At 40.8% G+C, this 22,060-nt stretch overlaps 1 protein-coding gene across 2 annotated transcripts in view; it reads left to right on the forward strand.

The window, feature by feature from the left end:
• The window catches only part of LOC121681419 (carbohydrate sulfotransferase 8-like), a 231,310-nt gene that overhangs the window by 38,821 nt on the left and 170,429 nt on the right, over positions 1–22,060 (forward strand). The window lies entirely within an intron of this gene.

A 22,060-nucleotide genomic window follows, 5' to 3' on the forward strand; every position in this document is an offset into this window, starting at 1 on the left:
AGCATCATGAGAAGCATTGTTTTATTGTGTATCTTTGTTTATTTATTTTTTAAATATGCTCTCCGGGACTTTTTTTCTCGCGCCTAACCTGCCGGAGCAGCACTCTTTCAGTGCTCCGGTACCTCTTCATTTACAAATTAAACACGGCCCATAGCCCATAAGGCTTTTGGACCTAGGAGAGGAATTTTGCGGAAACGGTGCACCAGGTGCACTGTGTTGATTGGCTGGAGTAGTGTACTTTGTGTATTTCCCATTTGCAGAGCCACCATTGTGTAGATGTGGCACACATACTGTATAGTTTTTTTGTTTTTTTTTTAAGTGCACACACGCCTGACGGACATTGAGGAACAGTTCAGGGAATTTGACATGAAGCGTAGAATCGCAGACTGAGCCTTTAACCTTGAAAGGATGGCACTCTGAGTGCGTCTCAACAGCAGACCGCCCACAGTTAGTTGCACGCTGACCACGTGGGGAAACAAGAGAGATGTCCGAGTGTGAGGAGTGGTCATGTGTGAGAGAATGTGCCCACTGATGCTGGTGTTACTGCCCGAGTGCATCTCTCCTCGCTGGCTCAGTGGCTCAGTACTCCTCAAGCATGTCTCTGTGTTTCAGTGACATAAGGAACATGGAATATGGCTCATGAGGAACCCACCATAACATAGTGTGAGGTTCTCTGCTATGACTTTACTTACTTTAGTTACTCAGCTATAACTTTACGTTATTGCTAATCATGCAGCTCGACTAATGTAAAGGCACAATTTCAGTCATTCATGTGCTTTTCTTACAAAGTGGGATGAACTCGAGCCACAGTAGTCCTTCTGTCAGCTCAGACCAAACGGGAGAGAGCCTTCATGTGCAGTAGAGAATCTTGGGAACCCAACCGCCTGTAGCTGGTTCATGTTTTTGGTTTGTCTCTCAGGCTGCTATCTGTAGGCATGTATCCCTGCTAACTGGGAAGACCAAGCCTTTTTGTTTTGGTCATCTGGCCATAATAATTTGCCCTTTGTAAAAATCACTCAGATCTTTCTCTAATATCCAGCAAGTTCACTACGAGAAGGCACTGTTCGTTCACACTCTATTATGGCCACTTACAGATGCTAGTGTTAAAAGCCAATTATCATTCAGCTTTGATTGGAATGTTTTGGTTCAATGGTGTACAGTAGTGTATGTAGATCGTATTCAGAGGGACTAAACTTGAATACCTTAAAATTCAAGATGATACAGTTTGCTAAAAAAATGGATATAATATGACGCTTGTTTTAAATATTTAATGAGAGGTTCTTTGAACAAAGTGCAGAGACTTTTAATATTCACTTAATTTAAAAAAGGCCAGGAACACAAATGTCCATTAGGTGTCCCAGATACCTCTCTGTTGAGGAAAAAAAGAGTATGTAATTACATAATAACTACTCTGGTTCCAGTATCTCCTGTCTCGATTAATTATCCTGTTTTCAGCACTGCATTAATACACACGGCATGTGGGCCAAGCTATCTTGTTGTCGTATCATGCATGGTTTTCTGGAAGCAGACAGATCAGTCTCAACTGAGTGACCAGTTCAAAACAAACTGTTTGAAAACTGTTTGCGTGCGTTTTTGAAAGACAAACATTGTGTCTATGACAGTGCATTAAAGAGGGTGGCAATACAGCTCAGATCCTATATTCTGAAATCACTCATGTTCCAAATCTACACCTATGGCCGTATACATGATCTGAATCTGTTGTTCATTTATTTGATCCTAATACCTTTTCACACTCTTAATGCTAGCCTCCTTTCCAGAGTGACATGCAGAGCAAATTCAAATTCAAGTTCACCCAGGCTACTGTGATGCTTTGAGGAGGGCTACATCCATGCCCAGGATTCGATTTCATGTGTTGCTAAGCAGACTGAGGTTCTGGTTCAAAAGGATTCTGTTCCCTGTTAGAACACTCAGTGGGTTCTGGTTCAAAAGGATTCTGTTCCCTGTTAGAACACTCAGTGGGTTTCACAGGACTTGGTCATGTTGCTTTTTTAACTTGCAAAATTTAATAAATAAAGGCTGAATTATTTATTACCTGGTGGAAATGTTGAGGGTATGCTACATTTCATGTGATTCTCTCTGCATTGGCACTGAAATGAGAATGAAGGCCACACACACAGCCGGCGACGCGACAGGTATTTATAGGCGAATGGCAAAATTAGCAGAATCTATTGCAGCGACAGGCTATTCTATTGCAGCGACAGGCTATAGCCTATAATTAGCAGAATCTAGCAGGCAAAAGGCAAAATTAAACAGAATCTATTGAAGTGAATGTGGCAACACATACAGCAAGTGGAACGACGGTCTTCGCATCGCTCTAAGCGGCATTTCTATTTTTCAGGGTGATTTTGATACGTCATACGTAAGGGATAATGTATAGAACACCGGTCATTATTGGGAAATAGGTCCCAACAGGGCGAACCGCACCCCGACGCAGAGCGGAGGGGACCTATTTCCCGATAATGACCGGCGTTCTATACATTATCCTGCTTATTACATGGCTACTTGCCAAAACGAAACAATAAACTCCCCACGATATGACTCTTTAGCCTACATAGCCTAGGATATAGCCTATTTGTTATCGTTTCATCGTGGCTTTTGCTAAGAAACAAATAGTTGCAAGAACACACGCTGAACTTGAATCAAACATTCTTTAGAACACAGCTGATCAACCGTCTGCTTTCACTTTTGAATGATGTTCCAGTCCTTGCATAGCCTAGTGATATGAAAGATGTAAATTAGAAGCACAAAACCCATTTTCCTTGACAGCGGTATGTTATACTTAGCAACGGTCTGTTATCGAGACATAGCAGACCACAGAACGTTGATAAGGCCCATTCAAGTGAATGGAGCATTCTTCAGCATTATGAAGAGCCGTGTAATAAACGGTATGGTCAGTGCATCTACACTGAATCGATGGGTGATCGCGTTAAAAATGCTTACACATGCATTCCAATACAAATTTCAAGTTTTTGCCTGAAATTGCACTGTGCCTATTTACAAGGGCATTGTTCCCACCTCTCTTGCTGGACTTCTATAGAAAGCTGAGAACCTGTAGTTTTCGTAGGAAACAGTTAAAATAACTGTGTGATGTACTGACAAAAGAGTTACAGAGGCTAGAATATAGTTTTTTCTTTCTGCCGGATTACAAGCATCTCTGAACTGACCACAGCCCTCTAGGTCACTTGATATCACTTAGAAACACAACTGAGCCCTAGCACCAGGTCTTGTGAACCTGTGTGCAAAAGTAGATCAATATAGAATGAAAATATGAATGCTTCAGACCATTATTTGCCAAGGTATGCTCATGCGTTTTGTGAAATGCCTATGGAAACTCCTCATAGGACTTTTTGTTGCATACTGACAATCAAATGCTTACTGCACATTTTACCCAAACAAACGTCATAACATGATAGTGACAGATAGAGGTTGAACACTGTTGTTTCTACGACTGATTTAATGTGACACAAATCCAAGAGCATATAAGGCTAGGCTTGCATTTACTGTTAAAGCAACACCAAAGAACTTTCCCTCTGTCGCACACACGCTATGTTTATCCAGCACCGGCTTTGCAAATAACAATGTCCACAGTAAAGGTAGAATATGTTGCATTATTTATGAAAGTACGATGTATTGCGACATCAAACGCAAGTCAAATTTGTAGTTTTTTATGTCTCATTCCATCGAAGTACAGATCCGCTACCCGATCTGGCAAACTTACATAGCGCGGTTATAGCCGATAGAGGGCTGTGAAGCGAATGCAGAAGTGCCGTTCACCATGTTACAAGTTGATGAACCACTGAAACAATTTTGGAAACATTATTTTAAGGTACAAACAACTCTTTGGTGTTGCTTTAATATGCGCAGCCATCTTGGAAATTCAAACTCGTAGTACTCTGGGCTAGACCGAGTTGACGAGTCGTGTTCGGACTTCATAGGGCGTTCAAGTTTGAACCGAAAACAGCTCGGAAAATGACTTGAAAAGACAAATAGAATAGAATAGTAAACTAGTGACACTTTTTAGACCTCACTAGTTAACTAGTGGGCATTTGTGTCTTCACTAGTTAACTAGTGAGCAGTTCTGCCTTCACTAGTTTACATGTAAGTGTCACATTGAAGCCACTAGTTTACTAGTTAAAGTTCCTTTGGCCAGCATGTTAACTTGTGTGCCACATGCAAATGTTGTGGGTGGGATTTTGTGAAATTCTGCGCTGTGATTGGTTGTCATGTTCTATTTGGACATAGGGAGCCAATAGAAAGCCTTCATTTCCAGAGTTCTCCGCCTCCTAATTTTAATTCTGCGCCACTAGCTGACTAGTGTGAATTCAGGCTTCAACTAGTTTACTAGTATACATTTATACACTAGTTAACTACTTTGGACAAAGGATGCATCAACTAGTTAACTAGTGAGTCTGCTGCCATCACCTAGCTAGCTAGTAAGCCATTTATGGTTCATTAGTTAACTAGTGACATTGACCTACTCCAACTAGTTAACTAGTGAGGAGTTTTGCCTTCACTAGTAAACATGTGCACATTTTTGTTAACTAATGGACATTTCTGGCTCTCACTAGTTAACTAGTGAAGCTAATATGTGTTCACTAGTTAACTAGTGAGCATTTTTGCTGTCACTAGTTAACTAGTGTGCACAAACATGGCTCACTAGTTAACTAGTTGACAAAAATCAAGATATCAGAATAAATGCTCAAGCGGCTGGCCAAATTACATAGAAGTTAACAAGTGGGAATTTGACATTCAGTAGTCAGCTAGTAAACATTTTTGTACCTTACTAGTTGACTAGTAAAATATAGAAGTCTTTAAACTAGTTAACTAGTGCACATTTCAGTGTCCACTAGTTAACTAGTGAACATGCTGAGCATTACTAGTTAACTAGTAAGATATGAAACATATGAACTAGTTAACTAGAGAGAATTTGGGCCTTACTAGTTAACTAGTGAGCATTTTGGCTGTCACTAGTTAACTAGTTCACACAGAAATGGCTCACTAGTTAACTAGTGGACAGAAATGGCTTGTATGTACATGACAATTATGCCTGATATCAAGATATCTGAATGCTCAATCGGCTTGCCATAGTGTGGCCCATTTGTAATCAGACTATCATAGCATAGCATCACATTTGCCACATGACCTGTGTGTGTGTGTGTGTGTGCGGTGTGCGTGCGTGTGCATGCATCTGAGACGATTGCATTCGTCTTTTTATATTACATTACATTACATTACATTACATTTGGCTGACGCTTTTTTAGCCAAAGCGACTAACAACATGGTAAACAGTTTAAGTTTTAGATCAATTCTCAACAATTTTAGGACAATTTAAAAACATTAGAGTACAGTAAGAATAAGTGCATCAGTGAGTGCTGTTTTTAACAGTTACTTGTCAGTTTAAGACGGCTGGTGAGTGCTAGGATCAGTAAGACTTGTTGTAAGTGTTGCTATGAGAGGAGATGTTCTCTAAAGAGCTGGGTCTTCAGGAGTTTTTTGAAAATGGAGAAGGATGTCCCTGCCCTTGTAGGAACTGGCAGTGTGTTCCACCAACGAGAAACAACAGATGAGCAAAGTTAACTAGTGGGAGAAATCATACTGCAGGAAGGTCAAGGACAGCCGACGTCGTCGGATAGGCCTAATATCAGGTCAAGGACAGCCGACGTCGTCGAGTAGGCTAATATCAGGTCCAAGGTTCATTCACTTGTTTTGCCGCTTTGTTATAAAGCCTGGCATCACGGTCATCTGTGTTCAAGATTGCTCCATAAAAAACATCAGTTGGAATCCTGTCACGTCTCTCTGTTAGACTACCACTGAATCCAAATTCTCCCAATGGCCTCTCTCAGACAGCTGACATTCTCCCCTTCCCTGTCACGTCTGCCTGAACCCAGAAAAACTCTAAATACCACATTACTCTCTGCTCTGCTCAAATATTGCCAATTACACTCTATACAGAAACCCTGAAATCAGCCACCGTACAAATACTAAGCAGGTGGGTAATCCAGCTGGTTTGGTGGTTTACCCACCTGAATTTGATTAAACAAGAGTTTTCAGAGGATCCAGGAGGGAAGTCTCAGAGTGCCAGTTAGTTAGTGTTGTGTCTATCCACATTAATAGCTTCAGCCCCTCCACTTTCTTTTGGTTTACAGCACCATAGCAGATCTCTGCTACACATTAATGCTAGACACCAAACAATATATTGCGGTGGGCAATTTTGATGAAAGGTCACTGTGGCTTTATTTAAAAGTCCAAATCTAAATTGTTCAGGGGGATAGCCATGAAAACTCAAGCTTCCCACCCAGCCCAGTAGCTCGTAAAGGTTATATGGAAGTATGCCTGCTGTCTAGCGTCATCAGGACATCACTTAAGCCTTGTTATCACTATAACATTTGCTTTGCACCCAGAAGCCTTGATCTAAATCTGGGCCTCGGTATTAATAGTGACTGAGCATTTATTACAAATGTAGATAGATAGATAGATAGATAGATATACTTTATTGATCCCTAGGGGAAATTCAAGTAATGTATTGTCATTACTATTACTAAATGTAATACCTAGTTGGTAACGCTTTAGAATAACATGTGCTTATTAGGTATTAACAGTGCATAGTAAGCAGTTAACAATTTATTACTAACAGTTAGTTAACTGTTGTTATCCTTTAATAACATTAACTAACTGTTAACATGCAGCTTGTAAGTGTTAATAAGCAGCCTTTTAAGTTACTTACAAGCATATTTGTTAACAGTTGTAAGTGTTAACAAGCTGCTTGTTCATGCTTGTTAATGGTGTATAAGACAAAGAGGTGGATAACTAATACGCTTATAAGACCTTTCTTACCTATTTGTAGTAAATTTTGCAGCCCCCCAATCTAAAGCGAGGACCATGTAGCCTATAGTTCCACAAGCCCAACCTTCTATCTCTCTGTATACTGTATCTATCTATCTAGCTTGGTTTAGCTATGAGAAATGCACCTTCAAAATTGCTGCAGCGAGCAGGAATTGAACCCCGGACTCCTGCGTCAGAGAGTGCATCGCTAGATAGATAGATACCGTACAGAGAGATAGAAGGTTGGGCTTGTGGAACTATAGGCTACATGGTCCTCGCTTTAGATTGGGGGGCTGCAAAATTTACTACAAATAAATAAGAAAGGTCTTATAAGCGTATTAGTTATCCACCTCTTTGTCTTATACAACATTAACAAGCATGAACATGCTGCTTGTTAACACTTACAACTGTTAACAAATATAGACTAGGCAGGATTTTGGAAAATGTGCTTATTTAAAGTCCCGAAGGCAAATCATGTTAATTTTTGGCATACAACATTTTTAGGGGTTTTGAAGGGTGCTGAATTCAAATCTTCTGTATGCCAGGCTCAAAAATGTCCCATAATGCCTCAAAATGGAGAAATCCAATATGGCCACCGCCAGGTCAAAATCTAACTAGTCACCTTTCTTTTAGACTGTACAAGGTAAAAACCTGAATGGGTAACACTTTATTTTAATGTGTCGCTGTTACAGTGTACCTACCTAATTAGGTACAGTGGTACAACCTGTGTAACAACATGTACTATCAGGTACTATCATTGTACTTGCATTATGTATTTGTGGGTACCTACATATAGTTGTTACATTGTAATACTGAGTGCTTTTACAAAACTTTGCCAATTTGTCTAAATTTTCATCAGAGGCAAAGAGCTGACCTGAGACCTGCTGGATGGGGTAAATCTGGTCATGATAGATTTGATATACAAATCATTCTTAGCTCCAGTCAAGGCCTCATTGTCTTCAGTGTACATGTAACAGCTGTGCTGCTACAACCTTGTTACTCTTTGATACAGTGGAATAAACCTATTAAGTGTACTAGTTAATTACTTACATGTACATATGACATGTATGTTATGTCTTCGATGTCTTGGAACAGGTCTACTAATTCACATGTACTGTGTGGTGTAACAGCAGACATGTTTCAACACATCAATTACAGGATGCATGACATCACTGACAGGATGTATATAATATGTATGTACTTAACTGGTAATGTAAGTACTTAACTGGTACACTTTTATACTGGTTTATTCCACTGTATCAAAATAGTAATAAATGTGTACCAACACAGTTGATACATGTACTACAGTATGTAGGGTAATGGCAGACATGTTCCAAGACACCAATGACACAACATACATGTAATATGTAATTGTAAGTACTTAACTGGTACACTTCATTTTAATGGCTTTGTGACACTGTATCAAAGAGCAATAACCAACACAGTTGATATTAGACTATGTAGTGAATTAGTAGACCTGTTCCAAGACATCGAAGACACAACACAACATACATGTCATATGTACATGTAAGTAATTAACTGGTACACTTAATAGGTTTATTCCACTGTATCAAAGAGTAACAAGGTTGTAGCAGCACAGGTTGGAGCTAAGAATGGTTTGTATATCTATCATGACCAGATTTACCCCATCCAGTAGGTCTCAGGTCAGCTCTTTGCCTCTGATGAAAATTTAGACAAATTGGCAAAGTTTTGTAAAAACACTCAGTATTACAATGTAACAACTATATGTAGGTACCCACAAATACATAATGCAAGTACAATGATAGTACCTGATAGTACATGTTGTTACACAGGTTGTACCACTGTACCTAATTAGGTAGGTACACTGTAACAGCGACACATTAAAATAAAGTGTTACCCCTGAATGTAATGTGCTTTTATAGGTTTTCACATATAGGGAATTCAATGCCATGCTCAGATTTAAGATCAAGACTAGAGAAAATGCTTGAAATGAAGGTACATGGTTAAAATTGTTGTCTCGGATAATGAATAATTCATCAAAAAAGAGGACCATGAAACAGGTTGATGGCTTTCTGAAGAATTTACTTGAAACATGTTTAGAAGCAAGGTTGATTACCATATTTTATTTATATATTTATATTATTTATCTGTTTTTATCTATTTATCTGTATTTTACCTATTTATTTAGTAATTAATCCATTCTCTTCTAATCAATTCTTTAAACTTCTTGGTATGAAGAGGTACTGTAGGTTACACACTTAGGCTATCCTAATCATCCTCATCCTCCTCCTCTCCAGCAGTGTTCTGACAGGTGCTGCTGCAGCTGCATGACTCCATGCATAACATGCAACTTTTCCTGCTGTACTGTAGGCATCCCAGGGGTGGGGTAGCCGCCCACAACCTGGCCGGGGGGGCCAGCGTGCTAGTGCCCGTGGCCTCTCCAGGCGCCCTTGTCGTTCCTGACCATCTCCGGCCAGCCAGCCTCGCCTCTCAGCTCGATGCATTAAGGCTTGGCTGGCCTTAGGAGCAGATCCATGGGTGCTCTCCACCATGAACTCAGACCTTACGTGCATAGCTGTCCACCCTCCTGGTCAAAAGGGTGATAAGGGAAGTCAGGAGTTCAGACCCCCAAGCGGGGTTATTCTCCCGTTATTTTCCTGTACCCAAGCACACAGAGGACCTTCGTCCTATTTTAGACCTCAGGGTACACCTCCGGTCTCTGAGGTGCAGGTTCATCAAAGTTCCGAGGGTGCGGCAGGCCATCAGTGCAGGGGACTGGTTTGCTACCATCGACCTACAGGATGCTTATTTTCAGATACCCATGGCCAGTGCATTGGCGGTTCCTGAGGTTTGTGTTCGAGGGTCAGGTCTTCGAGTTCCAAGTCCCCCCATTTGGAATCTCTCTGGCCCCCCAAACCTTCAGCAGGTGCATGGATGCAGTTCTTGCACCCATGAGGCAGAGGGGGCTCAGGATATTAAACTATCTAGACGACTGGCTCATCTGTGCAACCTCAGAAGTGCAATGCCTCCTACACGTGGCCTTGCTGTTGAAGCACATTCAGGACTTGGGCTTGCGCCCCAATCCCAAGTAAAGCAGGCTCCAGCCTTCCCAAGTCACCACCTTCCTGGACATGGTCCTGGACTCCAGGAGGGAAACCGTCTCAATGTCTCAGTTGCTTCACGTTGCACGCCCAGGTGGAGTGGAAACTGCCTTCGCCTCTTGGGCCTTATGGCCCTTCACATGCGCCCAGTCCAGAGGTGCCTGTTGAGCCTCGGTCTGTGCCCCCAAGGGCCCTCCCAGGCCAAGGTGACTGTGTCCCGCAGGCCTCACAGGGCCGTATACTGGTGGAGAGATCCCGCCAACACCAAGAAGGAGAGTGCCATGGAACCAGAGATTCGTCAGTGGGTCGTAATTTACAGACGCATCCCCAGTAGGCTGGGGCGCTGTTCTCGATGGTCAGGGCATCAATGGTCTCTGGACGGACCCTTGGCTATCCTAGCACATCAATGTCCTGGAGCTGAGGGCCGCTCTCCTCGCCCTCCGACACTTTCTACCGTGGCTAAGAGGCCAACATGTGATGGTGAGGAACATGTGCACCGTGAGCATGGTGACTGCGGCCTACATCAAAGACAGGGGGGCTTGGGGTCCCCAGGTCTTTGCAGCCTGTCGACAGACCTGTGGCTCTGGGCTCATCCCTGTAAGGGTCCTGTCCATGCTCCTTTGTTTGTTCCCCATGTGCTTTGTGTTTACCTGCCTGTCACCTGTCTTTGTCTCCGCCCCATCTCCTTATTTGGTGTGTGCTTTCTGTCTTGTTAGTTTTCCCTCCGTTTCTGTTTCCACACCTGTTCCCCGTTAATGTCTTGTTGGTCTCGTCCAGTCCTCTGTCTTTCTGTTAATTAGTCTGTTAGTTTAATATTGGTTTCCACCTGTCTCTTGTTTTACCTTGATCATTGTCCACCTGTTCCCTGTTACCCATTGTGTATGTAAACCCTCTGTCTCCTCTCCGTCCTTGTGGTTTATTAGTCTATGTGGTTTATGTTTAAAATAAAGATTCTTGCAACTCTGAAGATTGCCTTGCTGTACTTTGCCCTACGTTTGGGTCAAGCCCTTGCAACCGTGACAATCCCCTGTTCAGCTCTCTCAGAGCAGTTCATGTGCCGGGGGCCTTGAATGCTGTGGCCGACATCTTGTCAAGAGGGGGCCCACATACCGGAGAGTGGAGGCTCTAGTTAGCTTCTTCCTATTCACAAAGGCTAACTAGTTAACGTTTTTTTAGTTTCTTACAATATATTAATTATTCAGTTAGCCTATACATAATCCTCACATAACAACCTTCACATGCTATTATACAGTAGATGTATTACATGGTCCTAAACAAATTGTTGTGATATTATGTTATAGTTTACCTGTTACTGCTGAGCATCATGTGAGGGGAGCGACATAATTGCTAAAAAGCGCCTCCTCAGTGTATAGGTAGAGGGTGTGGCCTCATTCAGGGTTACATATAGGTATTTGTGTGTGTAGGGGTACGGGTAGGGGTGGGATGGGCAAACATGTCATCATAGCACACTGACATCAAAACAATAGGCTCAGGTACAATATTTCATTAGTAGGCAAATCGCCTAGTAGTAATAGATTAAGAGTTTCAAACATTTTCTTCAAATACTAAATAAATAGTTAAAATACAGATAAATAATATCAATAGATAGTTAAAATATGGTAATCAACCTTGCTTCTAAACATGTTTCAAGTAAATTCTTCAGAAAGCCATCAACCTGTTTCATGGTCCTCTTTTTTCATGAATTATTCATTATCCGAGACAACAATTTTAACCATGTACATTCATTTCAAGCATTTTCTCTAGTCTTGATCTTAAATCTGAGCATGGCATTGAATCCCCTATATGTGAAAACCTATAAAAGCACATTACATTCAGGTTTTTACCTTGTACAGTCCAAAAGATAAGTAATTAATTAGATTTTGACCTGGCGGCGGCAGCCATATTGGATTTTTCCATTTTGAGGCATTATGGGACATTTTTGAGCCTGGCATACAGAAGATTTGAATTCAGCACCCTTCAAAACCCCTAATAATGTTTTATGCCAAAAATTAACATGATTTGCCTTCAGGGTTAATTTATTTTAAAAATTGACCTAGACTATTATCAATACATCTGATGTTTTGGTTTGTTATTTCTCAGCAGTGTGATCTAGTACAATTAATGCACTTAATGCATTAATTTGGTTTCCATCCTGCATAATACAGAATTTAATGAGAAATACTGACTTTCTTTGTGTGCAGTCTTAATATGAGTACCACATGACATTTGTACAAATGTCACCTAATTCAGACCTGAATATGTTGCTGCTTTGTAGCCTATGATCACAAGACACCTTGGATATTCTGAATCATATAACATGTACTGTACATAAAATCTGGTTCTTTATGTCAGATCAATGGGGTTTAGATACACTGTTAGACTTAGCTGTAAATTCCCAGTTATTTTACACTAAATACCCAGTAAATACCATGTCATTAATAGGCAGTATCTTACTGTAGTTTGCTTTGCATTATGGGTTTTAAAATAACAGTTCATACAACTTGTGGTAACTTACTGGGAATTGGGGGAAATTGTGGTAGTCTACTGTTTACAAAAGTAGCCTATAGTAGTGCTACTGTAGAATTCAAATTTGCTACTGTACTTTGCAATGAATCATGGGACTTTTTTACTGGAAATTATGTCATTTGTGGAAACAGTAGTGCTACTGTAACAACGTGCTTATTTGTAACAATTTTGCTGTTGTCCTGCCTGGACTCCTCCTTTTCAATCCTGTATCAGGTAAATCAATGTATCAGGTAAAAAATATCACATCCTCCACCCCCTTATACAGGCGTCAATGAGATAACAACACTTAACAGTCTATATATACAGTCTATGGTCGAACTCGGTATACATGTGTTATTAACCCCTAGGTTCATTTTGCGCCGGAAATGTCCTTTAACAGTCCACTGACTAAGTTAACGTTAGCAGCTTGCTGCTGCTTCATAATTTAATTGACAAACCTAACAGCAACAAATAAACGTCCTTTTCACATATTAATGATAAACCAACATAGAGATTTGCGACTCACCAAGAAATTTCTGTGGAGGATGAAACGCTGCCATTGATCGGTTCTTCACGTTAGCTGATACTTTCGTTAGCCAAATGTATCGGTTCTTCACATTAGCCGAGACTTTTCTGGTTAGCCAAATGTATTCTTTCTTTCGTGCACATACCTAAGCAGTTCGTTGTGTGCTTTAGCTTTCAAGCTTCAAAAGGTGCATTACTCCCACCAGTTGTTTGTGAATGGAATTGCATCTCTGATCATCGTTCTCAACAAGTTTGACATTTATTGATGATTGACGGTACAGGGGCCATTCAGGGGCCAATGAGATTTCAGGTGGGGCCAGGGCCCCTGTGGCCCAGCCCCTAGAACCGCCCCTGGCAGGATGTAAACTGATCCTGCTTCGGTCGGCGGGTACGATACACTAAACTTGCAAGCGGGATATTCTTCCTACAGGCAGTAGGGGCGGGCGAGAGAGTCTTCATTCGCCCTGTAATGAGTCATTTAACCATATACCGACTTATGGAGATGGAGAGTAATTAACACGAAAACGTTGCCTGGTGTCCCTTTAAGGAGAAGATACGGTAACTTACAGGCAACACTCTAGCCTGAGACATACTGTAACCATGTTACAGTAATGCAACTGTATGTGTCGTTAGCAGTAAGGACACCATACCGCTAAAGACACATATACCGTAAAACTTCAAATAATCGCAGAGTCCCTAAGAGACGCCTGTCTCTTTTAAACGTCTGGCGTGGCTACAGGTTTGGGTTAAAGGCCGGTCTCCAGTAGAGGCCTGGGCCCAGTTCCCCGAAAGCATCTTAAGCCTAAGAGCATCGTAAAGTCGCTCTTACAAACGTCTTAAGATTTGCCGACTGTTTCCCGAAACCATCGTAGCTTAAGAGCATCGTGAAAACACTTGTAGATCTACGAGTGCTCCAGAGTACTCGTTACCGGCTAAGAGCGTCTTAACAGTACTTCTCACTGAGGTCACCAACAGGACATACAGAGGAATTACAACTTTTCCCATTCTTTATTGTGTTTACCTGTGATGAGATTTTAGCGTGCAAAATAGCCTATATTTAATGGTCATAATAATGTGATGAAAAGCGGACAAAAATGCAATAAAGTTATGAAACGAGACGTTGCCAGAATAGTTTGACATTATCTTTGCTAAGTGAATATTTTATTAGGCCTATGACGTAAAAAGCAGAGAAAGCAACATGTGGTTTAGTCCGTAGCCTACTGCATCAAAATCTAAGCCTACACATTTCCTCTCTTTCTTACTTGACTTCTTTCTTATCTTCAAACGTGTTCTTAAGTGGCACCGCGAAAAATTATTGCATGGTGCAACAATCTAATCTTAAAATAATTACAATTTATGTTTCTGTGTGGTATATAACCTACTTGGGATGCTTTCATGCAGATGTCAAAGTGCTTCTATTTTCGTATTGATGTGAATTAATGTGTAGATCCGAAGTTTAAATGGTAGGCCTATAGCTGTGACGTGCACCGTCAAATCAGAGGATATTTCAGAACTATTAACGTGGACAGCTCCCCTTAAGAGCATCTTAAGAGCAGTGCATGCGCGTTCACGCTACGAGCATGTTCGGGAAACAGTCGGAAAAATCAAACGAACGATCGTAAGATGAATCGTAGAAAACCCTCTCAAGAGCGTGTCTCCGTCGTTATCGGGAAACTAGGCCCTGGTCACAGTTGTAAGGTTTTAGAATGTTGAATCAAGTTGCTGCTCATCTTGTTGCGAATCTTGGGTGTGATTTGGGCTTAAGTATGGCGCAGACTGCGCACGTTATGATTAGATGGCATTAAAAGACTGCGGTGGGGAAAAGCTAGAGTTCCAAATTGTATAACTTTTTTCCCAATATGAACTATGCCTATATGTCCGACTTCGTTCATCGTTCAATTCATCCCTTGTGTTTAAAATTTGCGGATAGGCCGATGGTAAGCTTGTTTTTATGCTGGCAACAAAACCAGAATGGTTCGCGAACGTTATTCTTTATTCTAAATGCCATGGCGATGTAAAGTCAAGTGCGCTTCTAGGGACTGGTGTTTGCGCGCACAGTTTTTATTGATGAGTCAGAGTGGCAAGTGCTGCGCATAGTTGCAGTGGAATGTGGCTGCCCAGGGCATTATAAAACTTCTCACTCTTAGACCTACTCATACACGGCGGTGAAATGGTGTATTTAGCTGTCTAAATTCGAATCATATGCTGGAGGAGAAATCGTCGGACATCCATGATTATTTTGTTATTCAGCACCCCTGGTTAAAAATATGTTCCCGCGCACCTGGAAGTAGGCTATGATTTGAATGTAGACTGTTGTCAAATTTGGCAAATACAAAACAGGAGAAACAATATGGTTCATGCTCTCTCATGCTGTTTCATTCATGCTGAAAAGGAGGGAGAATGAAACATTAAGCACGTTCCACTTTTGCATAAATAATTCCTGAACGGTTTTGGTCAGGGCTGATAATGCAACTGTATTTGACAAAGGACCGATATAGGCTATTTGCTAGTGACAAAATATGTGCTTTCAGTGTGATACGATCTCTTTGTAGATTACGTTTAATTAAAACGTGGTTCATCTGTTCTGGCTATCCCCGCTATTTGGATCTTACTGTATCTCACTCAATGAACCTCTCAACACTAAATGAATGATGATCCGTAATTGTCATCAGATAGCCTAGTCATATAGGTAGACATTCAGTGTGTTTGAAATAATTAATTCGATAATATTTTCCATCTTTGCAGAGGAAAAGTTTTGTGTAAAGGGAATTAAAGGCCTGTCTCATATAGACGCCTGTCTCTAATACTAGCCGGTGCAGTTTGGCGATTTGGGAAAATAAAAGCCCAGGCTATTATTTGGAGTTTTATGGTAGTTTACTGTAACATGGTTACAGTATGTCTCTGGCTACAGTGTTGCCTGTAAGTTACTGTAAAAATACAACAAAAAGTCTAGCAGTGTAGATGTTTTTAAGTGTTCTTGTAGGGCCATAAGCTCATGATCCTTTTTTCCATGTATGCGATACTAATCAATTTATGGGTGAAAAATCCTTCAATAGAACACACACAGATCCATATAATCTCATTACTGAGCCTAAATAAATAGTTGGGTATTACAAAAATACATAAACATTCACCAGTAATCCCTTATGTTAGGGATGAGGGTACGTGCACTTCTCATTAAAATGGTGTTATGAATTTCAATGTGGGACATTGCATGGAACATTTACTTGACTTTTCAGTTGAAGGCCTTCAACTGTTTTCTTCCCTTTGAAAGGGGGCCGAGCAGCGGCTGGCTAATGTAATGAGTGTTCATTAAGCCTGTGTGACTTGTTTCCTAGTGCCACGGTGCAAATAAAACATCAAACAACGAGTTCTCCTAGGACAAAAACTCTGTGTGTGTGTGTGTTTTTTCTACATGTGGTTTTGTTTGCTAATTGGGTTTAGATACAGTAGCTTTATCAGTTAATGAGGTATACCAGCACACATTGCGTATAATGTCGGCCATACTCACAAGGTCTTAATCTGCTTCAAAAAAGCCTTTTGTCAAAGTGAAGAAAGGGCAGAAAATCAATTGAGGGACTGGTTAGGAAACAGGCGTGGGTTGCGATCAGTAGCAAGGCTTCAAATTACAGAGTTATGCCCACACTTTAATGGAGGGAGCTGATTAAATGGAACAGTTAATGAAAACCGGCTTTCAATTTAATTAAACTCTAATTAAGATTATTATGTTTGTGTGCCACAATTATTTTATTGAATATGGAGTGAATAATTCATCGATGGATGGAGCAAAAAAACTGTGCTTGTGTGCATGTGTATGTGTGGGTCTGGGGTGGGAGGGGGGGTCATCATTTAATGTGCAGCATTGGATGCCCTTCCTGCTTGCCAAACCTGTGTGTTTGAGTTTGAATAAGGGGATTTTATGGAGCACTATCAGGGGAGTGTGCAGACAGCATCAGTCAAGCAGCCCACGTTGTCTGTCTCGTTAGTCGAACTTGTGTCGTGTCAGTTCTTGTTTATTCTAAAGGGGCCTAACTGAGGAGGATAGATGACACGGCTGTCCTAAATCCTCCACAAAAAACTTCCTGCTAAGCTGTTTCTTCATCATCTTGTATTTCAAAATAACTGCCCCACGGAGACAATAAAGTTATCTACTACTACTAAATCAAGATTCCTTTATTATCATTTTATCATTGCCTGTAATCAAGAATAAACATTACTCTGATACCATCAGGGTGTGCATAAATACCAGGCGTTCATGCATGCGTGCGTGCGTGCGTGTATTTGTGTGTGTGTGTGTGTGTGTGTGTGTGTGTGTGTGTGTGTGTGTGTGTGTGTGTGTGTAAGCACCTCATGCTCTTTTTACAACGTCTCGACTCTATGGTTGCTCCAGGCGAGGCCATGGGTTTTGGATCTGATCTACTATAGGGTCAGTCGTGGCCACTGCCCTTCAGAGTGAACCTCCTGTCACAGGCAAAAGGGGCAGATTTGGCATCCGAACCCAGCCGCCCTATGGGTATATGGCCCCTGCAGAGTCCATCACTGAACAGATAGATGAGACTGTCACAGCCATGCGATGAGATGCAAGCCATGCCAGAGCTCCGTCTACTCGAGACAGTTATTCTCTAGGTAGAGAATCTTTTCAGCCTGGAGTTCAGGTAGGAATATTGAACCTGCAATGTGCCCGATGCCTCTTGTCCTTCGCTTTTTACAGTCTCAGTTAGACCAGGGCAAGGTTGTGAGTACAATGAAAGTGTATGTCTCTACCATCTCGGCATTCCATAGGGGCTTTGATGACAGATCATTGGGCTGGCACTCGTTAGTTTGTCAATCCTTAAAGGGAGCCCGCCATTTATGCCCAGGCTGTAGCTTGCAGGCACCGAGCTGTGACTTGCCCCTGGCTTGATTGTAGCAGTTGGAATGGTTCTTTAAGAGCTGAGTGAAGTGATTGAAGTTGTGTTAAATGTTAATGTGGGTGGGAGCAAATAGGTACAATGCTTGTTTTTTTGGCGAAAAGGGTCAATATCTTTAGATATGAATTTCTAAAATGATAAAGCACAACCTTAAACACCACTGTTTACATAGGGATGGTGGGGATAAGTTCGTACCACTTTTTGCCATGACTTGACTTGACGTGATGACTAATTTTGTCCACACCACTTTTAGCAGCTAAAACAAATCAATACAAAGCCTCTTAATGGTGCTTAATCGTCATACTAGCCTGTTAGTGGCCAACAGATGCAAATTGCGTCCAAATTTACACCCCTTCTTCTCTGTTGAATTGCTCGCGGAGTACTCGTCGCACACAGATATCATACGCATTATCATGTGAAAGAATGTACGTCCGTCAACCACATTGGGTTAATAATGAATTCTAAAAATCTAGTAAATTGTATCTTTTTTTTTTTTTTTTGCAGGGGTGTCATGATACCGTTCTAGTATCGGTACACCATGCAAAACTAATGGAGTATAACTGTCTGTGTAGTGTGTACCAGAGGCATTTATAAGGACATTTATAAGGAGTAATAGCTAACTCTTCATGGGCTGGCTAAAGCCGCAGAGGTAAAGGTTTTCAACATAATTTCTGAAGATTCCCCAAAAGGGCTCATTGACAGCTGGGGTTGTTCTGTAATTCCAAAAGAATGATGGAGCAGTTAATGAAGCCCCCCCCCCGTCTCCCCTTGAGCCAAGCTAGTGACAGACCTGTGTACTCTTATATTGACAGTGCCTCATACAGTAGGAAGATGAACATGAAACCGAATTAGCATTCAGGGCATGAAAAACGGAAGAAACTTCACGAGAATGAACAGCAGTCGGGTAAACTTGTGTTCGTTCCATGGTTTGATGTCTACACGCATCTCTCCACTGCGTGTTGTTGGCCTAGCCTAGACCTATCTAACAGGGAAGGGAATCCCCTGATCTGTCTGCGGCTTGCTTGCTAGCCTGTCCTAGTCAAGGTACAGAACTACAAAGTTGCATGTCCTGTTTTTTGAATGCGGGCGACTGGCTATACATTAAAAAAAAAAAAAAAAAACATGCGAGATCCCGTCAAAACTAATCTTCCCATATATTTTAAAAGAAGTAAATGTATACAATATTTCAGTCAAGCTTTAGTTGGTTTAGATAGTCTGCAACTGAACAAAATGGAAAGTAGCCTAATGTGGGTTATTAACTTTGATTTGCTGTGCTGCATGGGCAATATAATCATAAGGGAATCAGGAGATCCAGTAGCCTACAGTAACAGTCAGCCTCAGCCAGCCAAAAATAACTGCATTACTTGAGTCAAACTGCAAAAGTATCAAACTGCAGATTTCTGAGTATCAAAACCGCAGTTTTGGAGGAATATTTACAGTTCTTATGCAGAGAATGCAGTATTTTGGACACAAAAAACTACATTGTACTGCATAGTACTGTATTTTACTACAGAAATGCAGTATTTTGGACATGAAAATACTAGGCTACTGCACTGTAGCCTACTATAACTGAACTGTACTTCGAAAAAACTGCAGTTATTTTTTGTAAGGGGATATGTACAGCAAGCATCAAAAGCAAACAGCCCAGACCCTAAAACTGGGCATTTATAGCTGTAAAGGTTTGGGGAAAAAAACACTATATTGGGTCATTCCGTGTCAAATCAACAGATGCCTCCCACCTGACCATCTTGGATTTCCTTCATATTTTATGTCAATGATGTCATTATTTTTATAAAGCCGAAAAAACAATTACAGGCCACATAAACAAGGGGTAAACGTTTCGGGTCTAGCTGAAACATTTACCCTTGTTTATGTGGCCTGTAATTGTTTTTTCGGCTTTTTAAAATACACTTTTGGAACTACTCAGCCCCTGTGTGCGATCAACCCTTTCTTCACTTGAGTATTATGTTTTTTGGATGGTTGAAATTTTCAGGGAATATTGCACGACTGTAGACATTGTCAGATCTTTCACATTTCTATATAATACTCATATTGTAGTGCATTATTAATGAATAGAAATATTTCCGGAAGATATCAAAATGTATGATTTATGATACATTAAAGGGACACCAGGCAAGCCTGATGCTTTTTCTCTACGAAACTCTCCCTCGCTCGGTCTGAAGCTCTTTTCCTTTTGCGTCTTCCGTCAAGGGTTTTCGCTGCTTCTTCGCCGGCTCTGCCATTATACACATGTTTGCAACAATAATATAGTGTTTCGTTAGCCTCCCTCTGTGCTGTGGATGCAGGATGTAAACTGATCCTGCTTCGGTCGGCGGGTACGATACACTGAACTTGCAAGCGGGATATTCTTCCTACAGGCAGTAGGGGCGGGCGAGAGAGTCTTCATTCGCCCTGTAATGAATCATTTAACCATATACCGACTTACGAAGATGAGTAATTAACACAAAAACGTTGCCTAGTGTCCCTTTAAACATGAAAAAAATAATCTCACATCTATGTTTTAAGTGTATTTTACCATGTATGACAAAATCTAACATAAAAACAATTATATCACCTTAAAGGCAATGTTTTCATTAGTATAATTACAAAATATTAATGGTGGTCGAAGCGATGCCACGCGTTTTTTAGGCTAAAACATTTTATGTCACTTACTGCAAACATCACCTAACCAACCGCTAGCTGTCTAGCAATTTCACTGAAATTACTTGATCAAATTGGGTTAGCATGAATCAATTTCGTAAACCTAGACATTTCATAAATGTGCAACTGATGTACATGATAAAATCAAGTAATTTCACAGTGATTCTTTTTTTTTCAGTGAGGGTAGAGGTAAAACTCTTCCTACAAGCTATTTCCAGCAAACAACTTCAGAAACATGTTTTCTGGAACTCATAGACCTATTTGAACTTGTTGAAGAATAGTCATAATATGGGCACTTTAAACTCCTCCCTCTCTCCCACCTTATCTTACCTTAGCATACTCCACTTGACGGGACTTACTGTAGTCAGTTGATCATCTGAATAAGAGAATGCTGAGGCCTGACCTATTCATGTGGTTTGTCAAGGCTTCAAGTTTTGTCTTTGTCTATTTTGTCTCAGATATTTTACCTTGCCGTAGTAAATACTTTTCAAGGCTTTTCAATACTTTTCAGCCAAATAATAAGACTGGTTTTCTGCCTGAGAGACGCTGCCCTCTATGCTAAGTGCACAATATTCCCTATTACAACTTTGTTTGCTTGAATGTCTATCCTCAGTAGGCCTATATACTATAAACTTAATGTTCATGGGATTTAAAATGAAGTAAATCAGTGTCAGTCAGTTACTAGTCAGTTGGAGGAGCAACAAGTAGCATCGCATTGCAACAGTGGAATCAACCGTAACAAAGCAAAAGTGGTTTTAATATTGTCAGTGAGAATGAACATCAGCTAGATACTCAAGGTCATGCGGTCAAATTTTATGGTTATATGGAGTCATACATGTCCTAATGTTCTCCCTCAGTATATTATCTGTATCGTTTTGAATTTTAAGTCCTGTAGCACTTGACACACCTGGCAATTCAAGCTTGTGAAGTTGGTTATTTTTTTTATTTATTTTTTTTACTTTCAGACACGTTCTAAGGGGATGATAAAACAGAATAGACAGATCTAATGCTTTTAAGTTGTCTACAGGGGGACGTAAAATTGTCACCACCAAAAAAAAATTGGGTTTACACCCCATGTTGTCCTTGCAGAAGGGTGATAAAGTTGACCATTTTGACTCCCTCAGATGACTTTTCTTTTCATTTTTTCCAACTTCAGACATGTCCCGAGGGGATGGTAAAATAAAAAGGTTGGATCTAACACTTATAAGTTGGTCACAATGTAGCATACTGCTGCAAGAAAAATAAAAAATGGTTTACATATCATGCTGTCCTTCCAAAAGGGTAATGAAATTGGCGTTTTTATGGTTTTTGGGTGATTTTAGAGCTGAATATAGAGAATTGCTTAAGGGATATCACCGGGCACCCTCCCTTGGCAACAAGAAACAGCAAAGAAAAAAACTTTAACCGACAAAACCAGGTTCACCAGTACTTTTATTTTTCTCATGATTGAATTAAAAGTCTTAAGTCTTGTTGAAGCGATTGGCATATGCAATGAGGACGGTTCAGCCTCTTGTGATACAGGGTGAGACTAAT

Source organism: Alosa sapidissima, chromosome 14 (assembly GCF_018492685.1).
Source record: "Alosa sapidissima isolate fAloSap1 chromosome 14, fAloSap1.pri, whole genome shotgun sequence".
Taxonomy (NCBI): domain Eukaryota; kingdom Metazoa; phylum Chordata; class Actinopteri; order Clupeiformes; family Clupeidae; genus Alosa; species Alosa sapidissima.